Raw genomic sequence first — 19,982 nt, forward strand, 5'->3', positions numbered from 1 at the left:
TTGCTACCAGTACAGAGGTCCTATCAAAGAGGCTCATCACATTCGAAACGCCTACAGAAGAACAACAAGGACTATGCAACAATGCAATAGAACTCAGACCTCTGAAAACCCAAATAAAAACATTTAGCAGAGACACACCAATCTACAATGAAGTACCAAGTGAAAATGCAAGAAACAAAAATCCTGAACCAATTGGAACAATTGACAGAACTGCATCCGGTTACTTCATCAACTTCGATGATTCCTCTGATGGTTTCAGCGAACAAAAGACACAGCCATCATCAAAATCCTTTAAAGACAAAGCGAAGGAACTTTTGAAACAACTAAAAGAAACATATCTGATTTCTCCATGGATTGAATTTTGGGTGGGTTTTGGTGCATTTATCCTCATACTTTGGCTCATCATGGTATTTACCTTGGGACGCTTCATTGAGGGAAAATATGCTAAAATGGACACAGCAAGTCAGAACATCAACTTGGTCCTCAAACCACACACATCTTCACACGTCGAGAAACGAGAACTTTCTTCAGAACTTTCTTCAGCCAACTTCACAGCAATTCCAATACCTGGTGGGGTAGCCTGGGACAACACTGACTATGAAATTTATGGTCCGGTCGAGATCCTGAAATATCCACACCAAATCAAGATCTCCTTGAGTGACTTTGCAAAACCAAACTCATTTGCTGATGATTGGGACTTTGAAAGTATTAACAATATGATGTCTGACTAAGTAATGTCTGCTAAATTTACAAAACATGATTATCTGCAGGGTTCTACAAATTATGACAGCATGTATTGCTATAACCATTATGGTAACCATTTCTTGCATAAATCTGCACAACCTAGAAATGTTTTAAATTTTAATCAATGGGAACATTGTGCTACACCTCCAAAAGGGAGCTCAAGAACCGTGTATGGCAAATATTCATATTTTTCAGGTTTTAACACAAGTAATGCGGAAACATTTTATTTTAAATTGTCAAACAAGACAGGGACCAAAACCATGATAACCAACACAAAATTGATTTATTCTGACTTATTCTTTGAACAAATGAATACTTTTGGATTTAATTATTGGGACAAAAATGTTGATTTGAAAAGTGTTTGGGGTACAAAAGAATGGCAAGTACAGGGTATAGAAGCTTTGTTTAGAGCCTGCATGATCCCAGAACAAATGATATTTTTAAATGACACTGTTCAACAAACTACCTGTCTTGGCTTAGCCAAAATCAAAGATTTAAATAACCTGTCTATTCCAAAGCCAACAATGTTTAGCAATAACTCTGATACAGATGAAGAAATAGACATAAACCATATACTTAACCAAAACAGAACACATCCTGATTGGAAACAATGGTTGATCTGGCCCACAGATACAAATAACTGTCAAGATAGATTCCTGAATAAAACACAGGGTTTCAAAATGACCAGGCCAGACCCTAGATATCCCCAAAGACATCACCCAGGGATAATAACAACCTACAGTGTGGGCAAATTATGCCTTCAATGGCTACAAACTTCCACACTGCCTGAAATTAAGCAACACCTAACTTTACTTACTGATGGTGCTGACTTGCGTGATTTCATACTGGGACCACGCAAACAGCGTCATAAGCGTTTCATAGCAGCCTCTGTATATGCAGCATACAATGAGGCCTGGAAGGTTACTCAAATTGAGACAGCAGAAAGAATACGGGAAATTGACCGTATTAATTTGGAAAAATCACTTTCTGTAGTGGACAATGGGTTAATGACTCTGTCCTCCAGAATTTTTTCATTGGACAGCATTGTGTCTTCAGCAATCGATATATTATCGCAAGACTTACTGTTATTACAACATGGTCAGTCACAATTGCGTTCTATTGTACAGCTTGGCTGGACGTTACAAAATCTGCGTTCAGGCTACGTGCCTTGGCGTTTAATCAACACAACGTCACTATTCCAAATCTTTAACCTTACTGATAGACAAATCGGTATGGCGCAGAAGGGTGCTGATTATACAATCTTGAGCATTGAAAAACTAGAAAGATTACCAATGACAATGTCAGAACGACCTGTCAGTGAATGGATAATCCACGGAATCATAAATATTCCAATCTCAACCTTCAGGTTTCAATACTGCCAAAAATATATACAGGCTGGCATGTACGAGAAATTGGGAAAGGGGTACCTTAAAACAACTTGGAACCTGCCCTATTCACATGCATGTGTCAGTAACAAAGGACAGAAAGTGTTTCTTAGTGGCAACAATTGTGCTATGTCACTAAGCGGCACGCTTCTGTGTAACGGTATTAGTTTGCACGGAGCCTGTGAAGGGAATTCATACAACCTTTCATGTCACCAGCAAGGCGCACCTGCAACTGAAATAGAACCATTCTTTCAAAGACTCTATAATGGGAGTTACATTCTAATTGTAGACCGCAGATGTTGTAGTCTTATGCCCGGGACTCCTTATCTCGTCACTACGACGGCGAAGGTCAAGTGCTGTGGACGTTCTTTGTTCCCCAGCTCCTTTCCAGACAGGGAGGCAAGGGCATGGCCCGGTCTGAAAATTACTTCTATTCGAATAGACACTTTAAGCAGAATGAAAACAGTGCTTCTTCAGACGCCTACAAGGCTCACGTCATCAAAAGAAACGTATGATCTACAAGTCGCAAGGACGACTGCAGAGATACATACATTATTATCAACTAATTCCCCCGTACATTTCGCGGAAATCCTGAGCGAAATCTTAAATATTTCTGATACCACTGGGGTCTCAAAGGTATTTAAGACAGTATTTTCGATGGCATTAACACCATTCAAAGCCATACTGGGTATTTTTCCAGATTTCGTCCATTCGATTTTTGGCGGACTTCCCTTGATCCTGGGACTAATTGCAGGAATCCTATTCCTAGTCCTTATTTTTCGTTATGGCAACCCATGTCACAGAACAAAATCTCACGACAATGGAAGATACGATCCTAGCCATTGGATACCGGGACCGGATATCAAAAATCCTGGGACTCTCCCGGCTTAGAGACCTGAACATGACTTGGTTTCTATCATTTCGACCAATGTGGCAAAGGTGTGTTTTACCTGTACTAAGGTGTCTGCTATGCGGAGAAGAATGCGTGTTAGACACCTGTCTGACGCTACAATCGGATGCGCCGGTGGATGCAGATACACTGTTGGTTCCTACCAAGGTTCACGCACTGTGCTGCCCTCAAAGGCTGCCAATTCTGATGACGGCATTCCTGGAATCTTCACCACTGCGATTGAAGAGTAGTGAAGTTCAAGATGAAAGCAGCATCGAACAGGTACGACCTTCTGTCAGCAATGCAAATCAGAATGTCAATGGAGACAATCATGCGCACGAATGCATGGTTACCCCTATTTCCGACTTAGTGGAACTTTCCCATGAAGCTGTTGACAGTTTTTTCGAAAGCCTGAATGATATGATGTTCTCTCCGGAACAGAAATAGAGACTTTTGAGTAAACTCGCACACGGCGTTCCCTGAATTCGGCCTTCAACTTTAAAAATAAAGTCACATGAACAATTACAATCCAGTTCACGGACAGCAACTTTTTTCAGCAAGCCCCTAAAATATTTTTCTATATATTTTTTCCCGGGACACTGATCTTCTGCTTAAAGTAAGAAACTATTCCTAGAGAACTAAGATTTCTATTTTTTTAGATACTTTATAGACTTTATATAGACTTTAGCTGCCCGCTGGTATGTTCACAATATATTTTATGTGATGAAATGGTTTCGACTTTTTTTCTGTATAGCCATATTAAGAGCCATTTCATGTGTATTTCTCATATACCAACAAGCAATAATGCATAAAATGCGTGTTTACTTTTGCATTTAATTCATAGCTTAAGTGCATACAATATATATGACTGCAATTTTTCAGTATATTTGAAAATTTCAAAATGCATTTATGTATTTTGGGGTGGTAAGGTATACACTATACTCTATAGTATGTTGTACTATGTTATACTATGCATAGATTAGTAGATATGACCATAGTTAGCGTGGAGTGGGTGTCGTGTATTTCTATAGGTTCTGAATCGATCCCCCTATTCCTGACCCTATTCTGGTTAAACTTACTAGCTAGTTAACTAACAGTCAGCCCATGAGGCAAGAAAACCCCCATGATGCAGATACCGTTATCTGACGCAGTCACACTACGGCACAGGAACGTGTTATCTGATTAGGTCATAACGCTTGAGATCTAATTAGACAAGCGACATTCCTCCAGCCCCTGATAAGGCATACGACGTTCTCATAACAAATCAAACCTATGACAACCTGGATAATCCGTGCGGCCATTGTTTTGATTTCACAGAGAACTTTAGTAAAGAATGTGCTAACGAGCAAGTCGTATGACATCTTTATTGACGTACCTATGTCCATCCTTACGTCAATCCCGGCACCTTTAAGGTATAAATATTGCCGACCTTGCCCTATGCAAAACACACGCGTGGTGACAAGACGGAGCAGCCATACTTGCCAAAGCAGAGAGCAGAAGCAGACCCCGCAGGCAGCAGCCCCGCCTTCCTGACGCGCTGAGAGACGCGCTGCTATCTCAAGCCGAGAGACCCAGCACCGGCGCTTCCGGGTAGCCCTCGCAGGCAGCCTGGAATATCGAGAGCAGAGAAAGAGATACCATTCCTCATTCATCCTAAATTCCAGGTACAGAACTGAATAACCCCTCCTAGAGAATTCTTTAGTTATTCACTTGGCAAAAACAAACTTAACTTAAACTGTAACTTTCTATTCCCGCCCACGCATTAGACTTAGGTCAGGTACACGGGGTAGGCGTATTTAGAAACACCAGTTGAGTGCGTTTAGTCAAATGTATATGTGTATGTAAATATATTTTAATCATTTTAAACATCATATGGCTCAGAAACCATATCAATGTTTTTACAGTATTATTTTGTACTATTGCTTTTAACGTATGCACTTTACTTAACTATAAGTATTGCAATAATATCGATCCATTTCTCTTGTACGAGAAAAGAGACTGATCAATAAATAACATCTTTTATTGAACACGCCCGTCTCTTCCTTTTCTCTACATTCTGATGAGACTAAGAATGCACGTACTGACTGAGTAAAATAATTGCCTTGTGCTCACACGACTCTTGAGATTGACTCTTGATTAGGGGAGAGCAAAGTTGTCATGTTCTATGGTTGTCAGAAACTAAATCCCTTCTTGTCTAATCAGGGAAGTTAATCCTTCCTTGAACATTCGAGAAAGTTTCTAGCGAACTCTGAGCTTAGCTGGCAAACCCAAAAATTAAGTCTAGTATCGACAGTAGTAGACCTAGTTAACGTCTGGCCTAGGCCTTTACTGCTGTAGGTACTATTCCAATGCGCAGAGCCTATTGGGAAAATAGGAGCTACACTACAAAAGGCTCCCTCCTGAGACGCCGGTGGGAAAGCCGGATTAAAATGCACAGGCGTGAACGGTGATGGGAACATAGTCCAGCGCTCATCCGTTGCTAGAGTATCCCACACCTTGAGCGTGGTACCCGTGGGCGTGCTAATATAGGCGTTCAGGGGCCGATCCTTCTTCGGCTTCCAGGCCAGGTCCCATATCGACCTGCCCGCCACACTCCGGTCCATGTGTAGCCAGTGTTTTTCAGACATTTGCTGCGACCACTCCACCAGGACCCTCAATTGCGCCGCTTTATAATACAGCTGTAAGTCAGGCAGTCCCACTCCACCCTCTGTTTTCGGCCGGCGCAATACTGAAAAAGAAAAACACGCCCGGCCCCCTTGCCACACAAATCGCAGAATCTGCGTCTTAAGACGCCGAAAGTAGTCACTGTCTAAAGGTATGGGCAAGGCCTGAAATAAATACAAGAATTTAGGAAGGAGAACCATCTTCACAGCGTGGATCCTACCCAGCCATGACAGGAACTTAGGTTTCCATCTCTCCAGCTCCGCTCGAAGTTTCGCCAGCATGGGTGGAAAGTTAGCCGCGAATGGTGTGCCCACAGTCTGAGTCAAATGGACCCCCAGATAGACAATGGAGGTATCGGCCCAAGCCAGAGGCGTCAGCGGACGCAAGCGGTCTATCTCAGAACGTGATAGAGTAAGGTTCAAGATATATGATTTGCTATAGTTCACCTTGAAACCAGCTACCTCCTCATATCGCGGCAGGGTCTCTGCGATGCAAGGCAAAGAGCCCTCTGGATCCGCTACGGATAAGAGAATATCGTCCGCAAAGAGCGTGATTTTATGCTGCTCTCCTGTGAACGGAATGCCCCGAATCCCCTCCTGCTCCCGTACCGCCACAGCCAAAGGTTCAATGCTTAGCGCGAACAGGAGAGGTGACAGAGGGCAACCCTGTCGAGTGCCTCTAGAGTGCGGGAAAAACGCCGACATGTGACCATTCACAGTTACGCGGGACCGAGGGTTGGAAAAATTAGCCCTTACCATGGTGATAAACCTCTCCGAGAAGCCGAAGGCTACCATCGTACGAAACAAGAAGCCCCAGTCCACATGATCGAACGCCTTTTCGGCATCCAACCCGACCAAGACCGCCGGTATGTGGAACCGGTTAGCTTTTTCTATCAGGTGTACCACCCTGCGTGTATTATCGTGGGTTTGACGCCCCTTGATAAATCTAGACTGGTCAGGCTGAATTATCGCCGGCATCAGATCTTGTAACCGATGTGCTAGGATGGCCGAGTACAGCTTGGCATCGATGTTGAGGAGTGCTATGGGGCGATAAGACGCACATTGGGTAGGGTCCTTCCCCGGCTTTGGCAAAACCGTAATCACCGCCTCCGCCAATAAGCCAGGAGAGGAACCAGACTCCGCCATGTCATTGAAGAGGGATACCAAAAAGTCGCACACGTCAAGGGCGTATGTTTTATAAAAAGCGGCAGTATAGCCGTCCGGCCCGGGGGCCTTGTGTAGTTTTAACTGCTTGATAGCCTCTAGTACCTCGTCCCGGACAATCGGGCCTCCCAACCGCTCGTTCCATTCTGCGGATATTTGGGGAAGGGGTAAGCGCCGCAGATACTCCTTCTGTGCATCTACCTGTAGGCTGTCCCCCGTGTAGAGGTCCGCATAAAAGCGTCCGAAGACGGCCGCCTTCGCCTCATCCCTGTGCTGCTCCTCACCCGTAGCATCCCGAATACCCCCGATGTACTCACGTTCCCGCCTATCCCTCAACTGCCGCGCCAGATGCCTCCCCACCTTGTTCTCACCAGAGTAGGATTGCCTTCCAAGCCTCAACAGCGTCAGTTCGGCCCTATTGTTGTAGTGGGCCCTCAATTTCCCCCGGACCGCGGTCAGGGGACGGAGGGTCACCCTCGAGGGTTTGAGCTTATGCGCCCGCTCGAGGCTCGCCAATTCGGATTCCAGTTCTTCACGGTCCTTACGTCGTAACCTGTTGAGGTTAGCATTGAGACCCAGGCACGTGCCCCTGATAGACGCTTTAAAGGCGTCCCATGTATTGGATACCGAGGTGTCGGCTATGGGGTTGAGGTCAAAAAACTCCCTAATGGCCTTCCGCAATGCCTTATTAGAGGCGTCATCCCTCAGCACCGAGGCCGGGAAATACCATTTCCGTTGTCCGCCGCCGGACGACGACCAACGAAGGCTAAGAACCAGCAAACTGTGGTCAGACACCGAAAGTGGAAGAATGGTGGCATCGAGAACATCTCCTCTAAGGGCCTGGCTAATGGAAATGTGATCTAAACGGGAGTAGGAGTGATGTACATGTGAAAAAAAAGTGTAATCTCGTGTGGTAGGATGGAAAAAGCGCCAGCCATCAACCAACCCCAGCTCCCCCACCAGCTGCTGCGAGGGAGCCGAAAACACCCCCGTGTCAGTTCTACGAGACCCAGAGCTATCTACATCCTTATCCCACACCAGGTTGAAATCCCCTAGGAGGAACAAGTGGCCTTCAGCAAAGTCACCCACTCTCTGCAACAAAGTTTGTAAAAACTGATTTTGGCCCGCATTGGGCAGGTAAGTTACCACAAACGTACTCAGCCGTCCCAGGACCAGGCCCTTCGCCATCAGCCAGCGGCCCTCCTTATCACCACACATGTCAATAGGTTGGAAGTGCAACGCAGCACGGAACATGAGTGCCACCCCCCTATGTTTTGAAGATGCAGATGCCCTGTATATAAGGGGATATGCCCTATGTCGGAGGCGCAGCTCATCTTTGCGTGCCAAATGAGTTTCTTGTAGCCCTACGATATCCAACTGGTGGTCATTCAAATACTTCCATACTTTCTGACGCTTCTGCGGCGAATTCAAGCCCTTAACATTCCAGGACCCTATACTAACAGGCATAGTGGAACCATAAGATCAAAGCTTTCAGTAGGCATTCCAGGGACCCCCCCCCCGTGTAGACGAGCCCACCCAACAATGTTGCCTGGTAAGACGAGCCACCCCTCCTCCCCAAGCACCAGCACAATGATCGGCAGCCTCCAAGAACTCTAACAATCCCACTTCTTGTTCCACGCACTCCCCCAACACCCCCCCCAACACCACCATACAGGTACTAATACAGGTACCTCCCTCCCCCGCCCTTAGCCCCCCCTTCAAACCGGAAACCAATAGAAAACAGCCCAGAATGTCACATCTAAGAGCACAAGCCCCCCAACCCCAGAACCCCCCCACCCCCTCCCCCCCAACAGAAGAACAGGAAACCCATCCAGGTACTAAACCTGAGTCGGATAGTCATCAGTCCAACAGACGGTAGTTCGTCAGGCCCCCTCGGATTGATACTGGAGCAAGGGGATCCACCCAGTGACCCCCAGGCCACGGTTCGGGGTGTCTTCTCTAAAAGTACAATCGATCCCCCAGAACCTCAGGGCCTGAGCCCCTCCGACGAAAGTCAGCGAAACATGGGTCAAGCCGCTCCAGAGCTCTCCTGAGAATCAGCCATGGTGGCGGAGGCCACCAAAGCCACCGCAGCTCCCCTCTCCTGCTCACTGGTCGTGCGGTCCGGCCGTCTCCGCTCCGGGGAGGAACCAACTCTATGCCAGGAAGAGGAGCGGCGTCGTCTCCGCGGTGACGAGTTGTGGGTCACCTGAGTCGGCACGATGTCCTCAAGACCCAGAAGATCCTTTGCCGCTTGCAGGGATCTGATCTGGACCAGCCTATTCTGCCAGCGAAATATGATGCGGAAGGGATGACCCCAGGAGTAGGAGATATTGCGGTCCCGTAGGAAGGCGGTCACAGGTCGGAACTCTCTTCGTTTCTGAAGCGTCGATGCCGCCAGGTCCTGGTATAGCTGTAGACGATGGTCCCTAAATTGCAAGGAGGATATGCTTCTAGCCTTCCGCAAGATACGCTCCTTCACCTGAAAGTCATGCACACAGACGAGGATATCCGGAGGCGGTCCCCCCCCTCTCCTGGGCAACCCCACTCTGTGCACTCTGTCCATCCTTATTTCTGTAACATCCTCCTCATCCAGAATCTGCACGAACAAGGCCTGAACGTACCCACGCAGGTCTCCTGCCTCTCCCTCCCACGGCACCGCCTTGACACGAATGTTATTCCTTCGGGAGCGGTTCTCCAGGTCCTCTGCGTGGGACTGCAGATCCAGATTTTGCTCAGTAAGGCGGATGACATCTTGTTGCAATTGATGCACATCGCTCGCCACACTCAAATCGTGGTCTTCCAATGTCGCCACTCTCTCACCGATCCCATCGACATCCCGCCGCACCTCCCGAAGATCGTAAGCTAATTGCGAACGGAGTTCGGAGATATCCTCCTTAATGGAAGCAAAGAGCTCAGTCATGAATGCCTTCGTGGCGGGCGCCTCATCGTCCGATTGTTTCGACGAGCTACTGGCTCCTGGTGAGGCCGGTTGTTGCGAAGACTTGGAGGCACCATCCTTCCCCGGATTCCCCCTCCGCAATGCGTTAGACATCGTGGGTCCCCCGCTGTTGTACGCGATCAGGCTTCTCCTCCGCACTGGATGCCCAGTTGGGGGGCTCAGTTGGGGGGCGCAAGCAGGGCCCGCACTGGCAGTTGGCGTAGCTCACCCCCCCGGGGGAATCCTAGCAGGCTTGAGACCACTCCTCCAGTGATAGGGCACTTCTTGTAGCTATACAGCAGGTGACCAGTTAACCCGCAAGCCAGAGAGTGTAGAGGGCGGGGGGGGCTACCTCCTCCGGCCCTAAGTTCACAGGGGGGCGCACTGGAATCGCAAAGCCCACCTGACAGCAGCCCAGGCCACAGGAGCAAGCAGGGCCCGGCCGCCCGAGATGGCGCAGTCAAAATGGCGGCTCAATACCGCCACTCAGCCTCGCACGTAGAGGTGAGGCAGCCGTGCGGCCAGGCCGTTCGGGGCGCTCAGGTAGCTGTGCAGGGGCCCCCCTGCTTACGGAACCAGAATCCCCTATGGGCTTCCGCAGCTTGTCCCAGAGATGTAGGCAGATGAACGAGGCTCAGCGACCACCCCAGGCAGAGGTCGCGGTAAAGTCCGAATAGGGTCCGCCTCCGCCCGTGCTCCAGGCCGTCTCCTGCCAAGGCGGCCCCCAAGCGTTAGTCCTGAGCCCCCAGAGCCCCTGCTGTCTTCTCCCCCACAGTGCCGGCACGCTCAATGGTCTGGATGGGGGGGGAGCAGCTCACCGTCGTCTTTCCGGCTCTTCCGATCTGCCGCTCCGTCAGCTGCCTCCAGCGGGACCTTGAGCGCTGCTCTCCGTTCTCCTCCGCTCCGGTGGGCCAGCGCCGCCGGGCCTCTCCCTGTGTGCTTATGGGAGACCCCACGGCAAGACGCGTCCTCCGCCCCTCGGCAGGACCACAGGCCGCAGCAGGAACGCCAACACGGGTCGCCTCTTCTTCGCGCCTGGCACCGCCCAGATCGAGACCGGCCCCTTAAGCACGCAAGACCGGTGCTCCACAGGCCGCAGTCCAACTCCGTGTCGGCGAGCGCCGCAATCCCTGCTCCGCTCCTCCACCAACACCGGACCGCTCCTCCAGGCGTCGGTGACCTCCGCTGTCCGTCTGGCGTCGGACAGCACTGCTTAGACCCAGCTTTCTGGTGCTTTGTTGGGACAGCGTCGGAGAGGCTCAAAGAAGCGTCCTACTCCGGCGCCATCTTGGCCACCATTTTAAATTTTTTAATGTGAATAATAAATGTAATTTAATAATTTTTTTTATTTGTGATAAATATTTTAGGAGCGGGTTGTTGGGTTTATAGGGGATAAGGGTGGGTAGTAAATTAAAAAAATTGTGTGAACATTTTATAATAATTTAATATTTGAAGGAAATAAATGTCTAATTTCAAAATTTTAAATGTGAAAATAGAATTTTTTTATTTTATTTTTTATTTTTTTATATTATAAAATGTGTAACTATTTTAGGAGCGGGTTGTTGGGTTTATAGGGGATAAGGGTGGGTAGTAAATTAAAAAAGTTGTGTGAATATTTGACAATAATTAAAAATTAGAAGGAAATACATTTTAGATTTCGAAATTTTAAATTTGAAAATAGAAATTATTTAATTTATCAAACATTTTTATATATTATAAAATTTGTAAATATTTTTGGAGTGGGTTGTTGGGATTATAGGGGTAATTGTGGGTAGTAATTTACAAATGTTGTTAAGAAAAATTTAGAAAAAAAAATGAGCAGTAAAAAAAATTAAAAATTTAGAAATTTAGAAAATGTGCTCTTTAAAATGTTATTTTAATGAAAATTTGGTATATAATATTAAATATTGTATATAAATTTAGGGAGTGGATTGTTGTATTTATAGGGGATAAGGGTGGATAATAATTTTAAAAAGTTCAGATAAATTTTATAAAAATTTAGAAAATTAGAATTTATTATAAGTTATATTTCCAAATTTTAAATTTGAATTTCTAATTTTAAAAATTTTAATTTTTAATTTTTATTTTGAATTGGTTTTTTTACAAATTTAGTGAATATATGTTATATATTAATACATTTTGTTTTTAATTTAGTGTAGGGATATTGTATTTATAGGTGATAAGTGTGGGTAATATTTTACAAATGTTGTGTACAAATTTATTTAACAAAAAATAATTAGAAATGTTAACAATATAATAGTAAATTATTATGGTTTATTGTCCAGCACTTTCCCTGAGTTATTTTGTATTTGGAGTTAGAATAGTAAATTATTATGGTTTACTGTCCAGCACTTTCCCTGAGTTATGTTGGACTTGGAGTTAGAATAGTAAATTATTATGGTTTACTGTCCAGCACATTCCTTGAGTTATGTTGAACTTGGAGTTAGAATAGTAAATTAATATGGTTTACTGTCCAGCACTTTCCCTGAGTTATGTTGGACTTGGAGTGAGAATAGTAAATTATTATGGTTTACTGTCCAGCACTTTCCCTGAGTTATGTTGGATTTGGAATTAGAATAGTAAATTATTATGGTTTACTGTGCAGCACTTTCCCTGAGTTATGTTGGACTTGGAGTTAGAATAGTAAATTATTATGGTTTACTGTCCAGCATTCTCAGTGATTTATATAGAGTTTGGAATTAGAATAGTATTTTTTTTAAATTTACTATACAGTGTTTTCTTTTACATTAATAGTATTTTGAATTATAATACTGAATTATGTTTTGTGAATTATTTTTTAATTACACTATTATAAATTAATACAAATTATTAATGTTTCAAATCTTGTATTTAAATATTCTGTAATGTATTTTGAAGTTTTTAATGCATTATATTTAATACCATATGTATACAAATGAATTACACATTTTTGTAACATTTTATTATTTATTTCACATGCATGTATCATTATAAAGTAACATAGTAAAAAATTTTCTAGAATAAACAGTCTTTATTGTGTTGTTTATATTTGTAAATGAAAACATTTATACATTTTTAAAGATTTTCTTTAACATTTGTATTTAATGATGTATAACATTGCAGTATTTGTAATATATATACATTGTACATTTTTAAACATAATGTTTTAATAATTAGCATATTCCATTTTATTTAATTTGAATAAAATGTAATATGTTAAATAATGCACAATTAATTTGCATTTACAAAAGTACATATTTAAATTCTTTAACATTTGTATATTATAACTAAATAAAGAGTTAATGTTATAAACATATTTTTAATATACATTAATTTTTTTATTATATATTTGTTAACATAAAATAATTAATGTATATGTTACAATATTAATATGTTTATTTTACACATTTTAAAAATAATAACAATCTTTAAAAAAAAGAATTAAACAATTTTTTATTTGTTTCTATTCATTTCTATGGGGATTTAGTCCTATTTTTGTTTTAATTATGCCGCCATTTTGTTTTCCTTAGTTCACTTTTTAGACTATCTACATCGTTGTTTGGATCATTTGTGAAGACGGAACCTTGCCGTTGGGAGCTGCTTCGTGTTTGTTAATGTAAGTTTGATTTTAGTTACTTTTAAGTTAGTAGTTTTTAGTTAGTAGTAGTGTATGTGTTCCTATATGTATTATTTAACTGTTTTTTTTAAATGTACGTGTTATTTAAGTACGTTAGTGATAGCGTAGTTTGTTTACTATGTAATATTAATGTAATGTTAATGTTTTGCGTTTAATCTTTACTTTGTGTATATTAATACGTTTTATATGTTGTTTATTCGATTTGTGGGTTTATTATTTGTTATGGGTGGGTGTTGTTTGTACTTTATTTACAGGTGCCGGTTTTGGTGAACGGACGGAATTGCTCTCGTTTTTTTTTTTTTTAAATAAATGGAATTGTTGTTACTAGTTTTTCTACCATTTACATACATTTCCTTGTTTTTTGGGATTTTGGTGCGTTTTTTATAGTGAACTATTTTCGGGTTTTTATGGTTTAGTTATCAAGAGGATTTCTACGTTGGATTTTTTTTATACAGTTGTATTTTTCCATTTTGTGGGGTTTGTCATCACTATGTGGATTGTTTTTTTCTTGGATTGGTTTTTAAAGCATCTATTTCGGAGATATTCTACAGCTACAGAACCGTAAGTTATTTTTTATAATTTTTTTGGGGTGGGTCATGTTTATTCGTGGATTTGGTTTTATATTATGTCTTGTGATATTAATTTGTATTTTAGATTACATGACATAATTTAACTAATATTAAAATATATATATATATATACATATATTCTGTGTTATATATGTTTTTATGGTTTACTATTTGTATTTCATTAAAGGATGGATTTTGCTATTAGGTCTATGTATGCTAGACCTTGGATACTTGGGTACATTCTTGTTTCTTGTTGGAGGTATTCGTACATATTTATTGTTTGTTTGCTTAGTTTTGGTCCTATTTTTGATAAAGATTGTTCAATTCTTAGCTCTTGGTAGCTTTGTTCTTTTTTGACTGATTTGATAAGTTTGTGAAGTGTTGGTTGTCCTCTCCCTATTGTGGCTTGGAAGGCGTTATGCCATCCTTCTACCGCATTATTTTTTTTGACTTTTTGTGCTATAGTGCTAGTAGACATTCCACCAGGGAATTTGGAATTTAGGTTGTCTACGGTGACCTGAATGGTGCAATCTTCCTACCCAGGTGTCTTCGAAATAGTCTAACTAGGGAGGTAATTTTTTTCATTAGTGCGGTAGAAAGGACTGTCAATTAATAAATTGTAGTAATTTTCCACTTCTGTTGTTGGGACGTATGCTTGTGCTATTAATTTTTTTATCTGGTAAGCAAAGTTGGGGGTGTAGTTGGATCAAATGCTCTTTTAGTTTTAGCTATTAATCGTTTCAAGTTGGGGACTGAGGGTAACTGTCCTGTTACGTGTTCTGGTACTTTGGTCAATACATTTTTCAAAATTTCTGTGCTTGCTTGTTGGGAGCCTGTACTTGCTTCTCTAAGTGTTTCTAATGCTTCCTTACTTCTACTTCGGTCACATTGGGTGGGTGGATATGCTCACGTACATTTACAACATTGTTATCTACAGTTGTAGCTCTACCATAACATGCTGTTGAATAGTATTTGCTACATTTCCAATGTGTTTTGTTATCTTTTACTTTTTCTTGGGTGTAGGTATAACCCATGTAGCTTAGCTTTAATTTTCCTTTTTGTGATGTTATAAAAGTAGCTCCTTCAGCCATTTGTAGGGTATATCTGTGAAGACATATATATGTGTTTTTAGTAAATATGCAATACTTATATTTCAATTTCTATGTTTAATTAGTAATTTTTAAATTATACTAACAATGTTGTTCTTTCTGTTTTCCTTTATTTCTTTTTATTGGAGTTCCACTGTTGTAATTCCTGTCGTTGTGGTAGAAAATAGTTTTAATTAATAATATTGTTTGATACTTAGGGGCCCATTAGGATGTCGGGCGGATTGCCTCCGCCAGGGTGGCGGTGGCCACAGCCACCCTGATGGAGGCAATCCGCCCGACATCCATGCCTGCATTCCCCCCCGCCACATTAGGATGGCGGTGGGGACAGTGGCGGACGAAAAGACCGTCCGCCGCTTATCCCTTGCGACCGCGGCCGTAATAGAATAATATAGTGGCAGCCATATTACAATGTTCACATTAAGGGGCCTTTCCGCGGCGGCAATGCCGCCACGGAAAGGCAGGCGGTGTTTGCTGCGGGGGCGCCCTGCTGGGCCCCCAGGTGACGCCATCTTAGGGGGAGGACAGGGGGGTACCTATGGTACCCCCCCACATTTGCATATGCAAAGCGACAGGCACCGCGCGGTGCCTTCCGCTTTGCATATGCAAATGTGTTCTCTTATTTTTTACATTGTGGCGGGCGGTGCAGAGAGCACCGCCTGCCACAATGCAAAATATGTAGGATGTGCCCGCCATTTCGGCGGGCACATCCTAATTCCCCCTACGGGACCCCTACCCTTATGGCGGGCGGTTCCGTTCTCCGTTAGGGTGGTTAAGGAAGGGGTTGCTGTGGCAAGCGTGGGTAAGAAGAGAGAATTAGGAGGGGGCCACAGGCAGGGAGAGGGGGAGGGGGGGTTGAAAAATTTAAAAAGGTGTTCTTGACAAAGATTTTTTCTGTTGTTCTGTCCATTTTGTTTAATGCTATTGCTGGTGATAATTGTGTGACTACATCGGGGGCAGTTGGCTCTAAGAAGTCTGGGGAACTATGGAGGGGAATAATGTCACTGGATCCAGGTATGTCTAAGTTTGGTTTGAAAATCATTTATTTTAATGTTAATGGCCTTAATAACAAGAAGAAAATGCGGGCAATAGAGGCCTGGATTTTGACTGAGAATCCTGCAGTTATATTTTTACAAGAAACTCATATTGCAATCTCTAAAGCTGAAAACTTTTCTATGTTTAGAGGATGGGCCAGGTACCGGGTATTTTCAAAGCGTGGTGTGGCACTCTTTATTAGTAAGAAATGGGAGGTGGAGGTGACTCAAACAGAAGTAGATCTGTTGAAATAATGCTCAAATAAGATGAAAATGAAGCCTCTTTATTAGCAGCACGACAGAACAACTTCTTGCATCAGAGTACAGCTTCAACTGAACACTGAGTGCAAAACATAACAGTTCCACCAGCATGTGGAATGTAGAGTGCCATTGAAAAGAAACATGTCGCATGCAGTGGCATGCGACCATAACACACTAATTAAAGGGATAACACTATATAAGAGATTACAACACATCTCCCTTTTTACAAAAGAAAAAGAAAAACGAAAAGGAACACAAAATGTGCAGGAACAAAAAAAAAACATAGAAAAAAGATGTAAACAATATTACACACAGTCATCAAATCTTTTAGGTAAGTTGATTACACGTTTTGCATCTTTAACTCTGTGTGCTACAGAATCATTCTTGTCAACAACTAAATTCATGTCAGGAACAACATTGTGATAATTATAAAATTTGGAACACTTGGCCAATCTACCCATATTCCAAATTCTACCATCTTGAGTCATGACACTGTTAGCAAAGACTTTTTTGACTACAATGGGGTCACTAAATTTACTAGATCCTTTGGACAATAAACCAGGTTTACGAATTCTAACCCATTCCCCCACTTGAAAATTTTGCTCCTTTGCATTCTATTTCTTATCATACCATAACTTAGTTTTGAACTGCTTGTCTTCCACCCGTTTGGCAACCTCAGAAACATTCTCCTTATCATCCACTACAATCTTGTTATATTTCTCCTTCAACCACCATGGTAAGACATTGGAAGCAGGAATGCGACCTTTAAATAGCTTAAAAGGACTCAACTCCGTAGTAGAATGAGGCGTAATACGATAGATCCACAACCTCTCTCTTAAAGCACTTACCCAATTTTCCTTACATTTAAATTGAATCTAAAACAAAGTTCTTCAACACACGATTAAACCTCTCCACCTGTCCGTTTTCATGTGGTTCGTATAAAGAAGTCAATCTGTGAATGATATTAGATTCTTTGAGAAATTCAAACATTTCCCCAGATGTTAGTTGTACACCGTTATCAGTGACCATCATGGAAGGACAACCTTCTCTAGTAAAAATTTCTTTGAAAAAACTTATAACTGCATCAGTGGTGGCTTTGGGAACGAACTTAACCTCCGGCCACTTTGAATGATAATCTATCATGACCAAAGCATAACGTGCAGACTCTGGTAACATGTGGAAAGGTCCAGAAATATCAAATGCCACCTTCTCCCATGGTTCTGATGGCCATTTTGCCATTTTAAGAGGTGGTGTGATAACCTTCAACATTCTCTCACTAGATGCACATTCTTGACACTCTCTGACCGTTCTATCAATAAACCTATCAATTCCAGGCCACCAAAAATAAGACCGAACTAAACGCTTCATCGAAGATATCCCAGGATGGGTTTTATGTGCGACCTTAAGTATAATCTCCTGCATGCCCTCCGGGGGAACGCACTTCCCCGACTTAAATATAAAATCAGATTCCAACTCTAATTCCTCCATCACCTTATAGAAAGGTAATAATTCTGGCTTAATTTTATCCTTACTTGGCCATCCCTTATTGATGTAACTCTTAAGTTCTTCCCATTTGGTGTCTTTCTGTACACATTCTACCCACAATGATTCTGAAACTTCTTGAAATGTATCTTGTAAAACATCCTGAACTGTTACCACAAAATCCCTTTCATTTAACACACTACTTACATCTTGATCACAAGGAAGGCGTGATAAACAGTCAGCCGTAACATTTTTTTTTCCAGGAACATAAATAGTGACAAAATTATATTCCTGTAGTCTTGACGCAAGTCTAGCTATCCTAGCTGTGGAATTCCATCCACCCCCAACAGACAAAATGTTTACCAAAGGTTTGTGATCTGTCCTGAGTGTGAATTTTGAACCCCACACATACAATCTAAAATGCTCAATAGCCCAAACACACACTAACAGCTCCCTTCAATGACGGCATATTTTCTTTCACATTCATTCAGTGTTCTAGATGCAAATGCCACCACCCACTCATTATTACCTTCTTTCTGTGATAGAACACTACCTAGACCATACAAACTTGCATCTACTGTAATCACACATTCTTTGTTGATAAGAAAAGGTTTGAGAGTAGGTGAGTGTATGATATCATTCTTAATTACCTCAAAAGCTTGTTGTTGTGTATCCGACCATACATACTCTTCACCTTGTCTCAAAAGTTTGCTTAGGGGTTCCATTTTAGTGGCAAAATTTAACACAAATTTGCTGTAATATTCGCACATCCCAGCAAAGGAAAGTAACTGGTCTTTATTTGTTGGAGTGGGAGCTTTAATGATAGCTTCCACATTCGATTTTTTAGGAATAACGCCATCCCCCGACAGTGTGTGCCCCAAATATTCGACAGATTCTTGGAATAGATTGCATTTGTGTGCTTTTAACGTTAAACCATTAGACTCTAATCTTTTGCACACCTCCTGTAAATGTATTTCGTGTTCATCAACATCCTTTGAAAAAACTAAAATGTCGTCCTGAAAACATTTAACAAAATTGTCCAAATCTCTGAACATATGAAACATTGTTCTCTGAAAAACAGAGGCCGCTGACGCTAGCCCAAACGGCATACGTATGTACTGAAACAAACCTTGGGGTGTTATAAACGCTATAAAATTTTCTGGAAGATTCTGTCAACTCAATTTGGTGGTATGCCGATCTCAGATCTAAGGTTGAAAAAATTCTTGCCCCCTCTAACATTGAAACTAGTTCGTTAATGTTCGGTAAGGGATGACAGTCAATTACGATGTTAGCATTCAGTGCTCTTAGATCAACACACAGTCATCATTTTTGATCCGGTTTTCTTACCAAAACTATGGGATAAACCCATTCTGACGATTCTATCGGTTCAAATATTCCTTCATCAAGTAAATCCTTCAGCATACTCTTAAGTTCTTCTCTGATGTTGATAGGAACACCCCTAAGCTTTTGTACCACAGGTGTATGATTATTTTTAAGAACAATATTGTGTGAGAAATTTTTAAGTTTACCTAAATTCTCACTAAAAACAGCATCAAAACGTTTAACCAGATTGCAACCTCTCTCAATATTGGTGGTATCAAGTAATTTAGGTGGATCAATCACTGAAACTGTTCCCAATAAACTTTCATCACAAAGAGATATGGGGTCTCTAGCACGTGGATTAAGTTGGATCCCTAATTTCCATTGATCAAGCCATCCTAAAACATTTACACCCTTGAGAGAAATATAAAGTTTTATGTCAGCTTTTCTGTTTTTAAATTGAATCACAACCTGAAAATAACCAACAATATAAATTTTGGTACCAGAGAACTTTTTTGCAAATATGTCAGATTCTCTCATTTCATTCAACATTTTAGAATTAGCTAACGTATTACTAAAGTATTCTTGTGTTATGATGGTCCATGGTGAACCCGAATCCACCATTAAAGACAACTCACATTCACATACCTTGAAAACACAACTCGGTGACTTAAAATGTAACATTGTTTGTTCGTCTAAAATTGATACTACGAAACCCTTATTGACTTTATAGTCAAACTCATTAATCACATTTACATTTTCTTCTGATAATAGAGAAACAGAACCCTTATTGTAACCTTGAGTACGT

Source organism: Lissotriton helveticus, chromosome 1_1, assembly GCF_964261635.1.
Source record: "Lissotriton helveticus chromosome 1_1, aLisHel1.1, whole genome shotgun sequence".
Classification (NCBI taxonomy): Eukaryota; Metazoa; Chordata; class Amphibia; order Caudata; family Salamandridae; genus Lissotriton; species Lissotriton helveticus.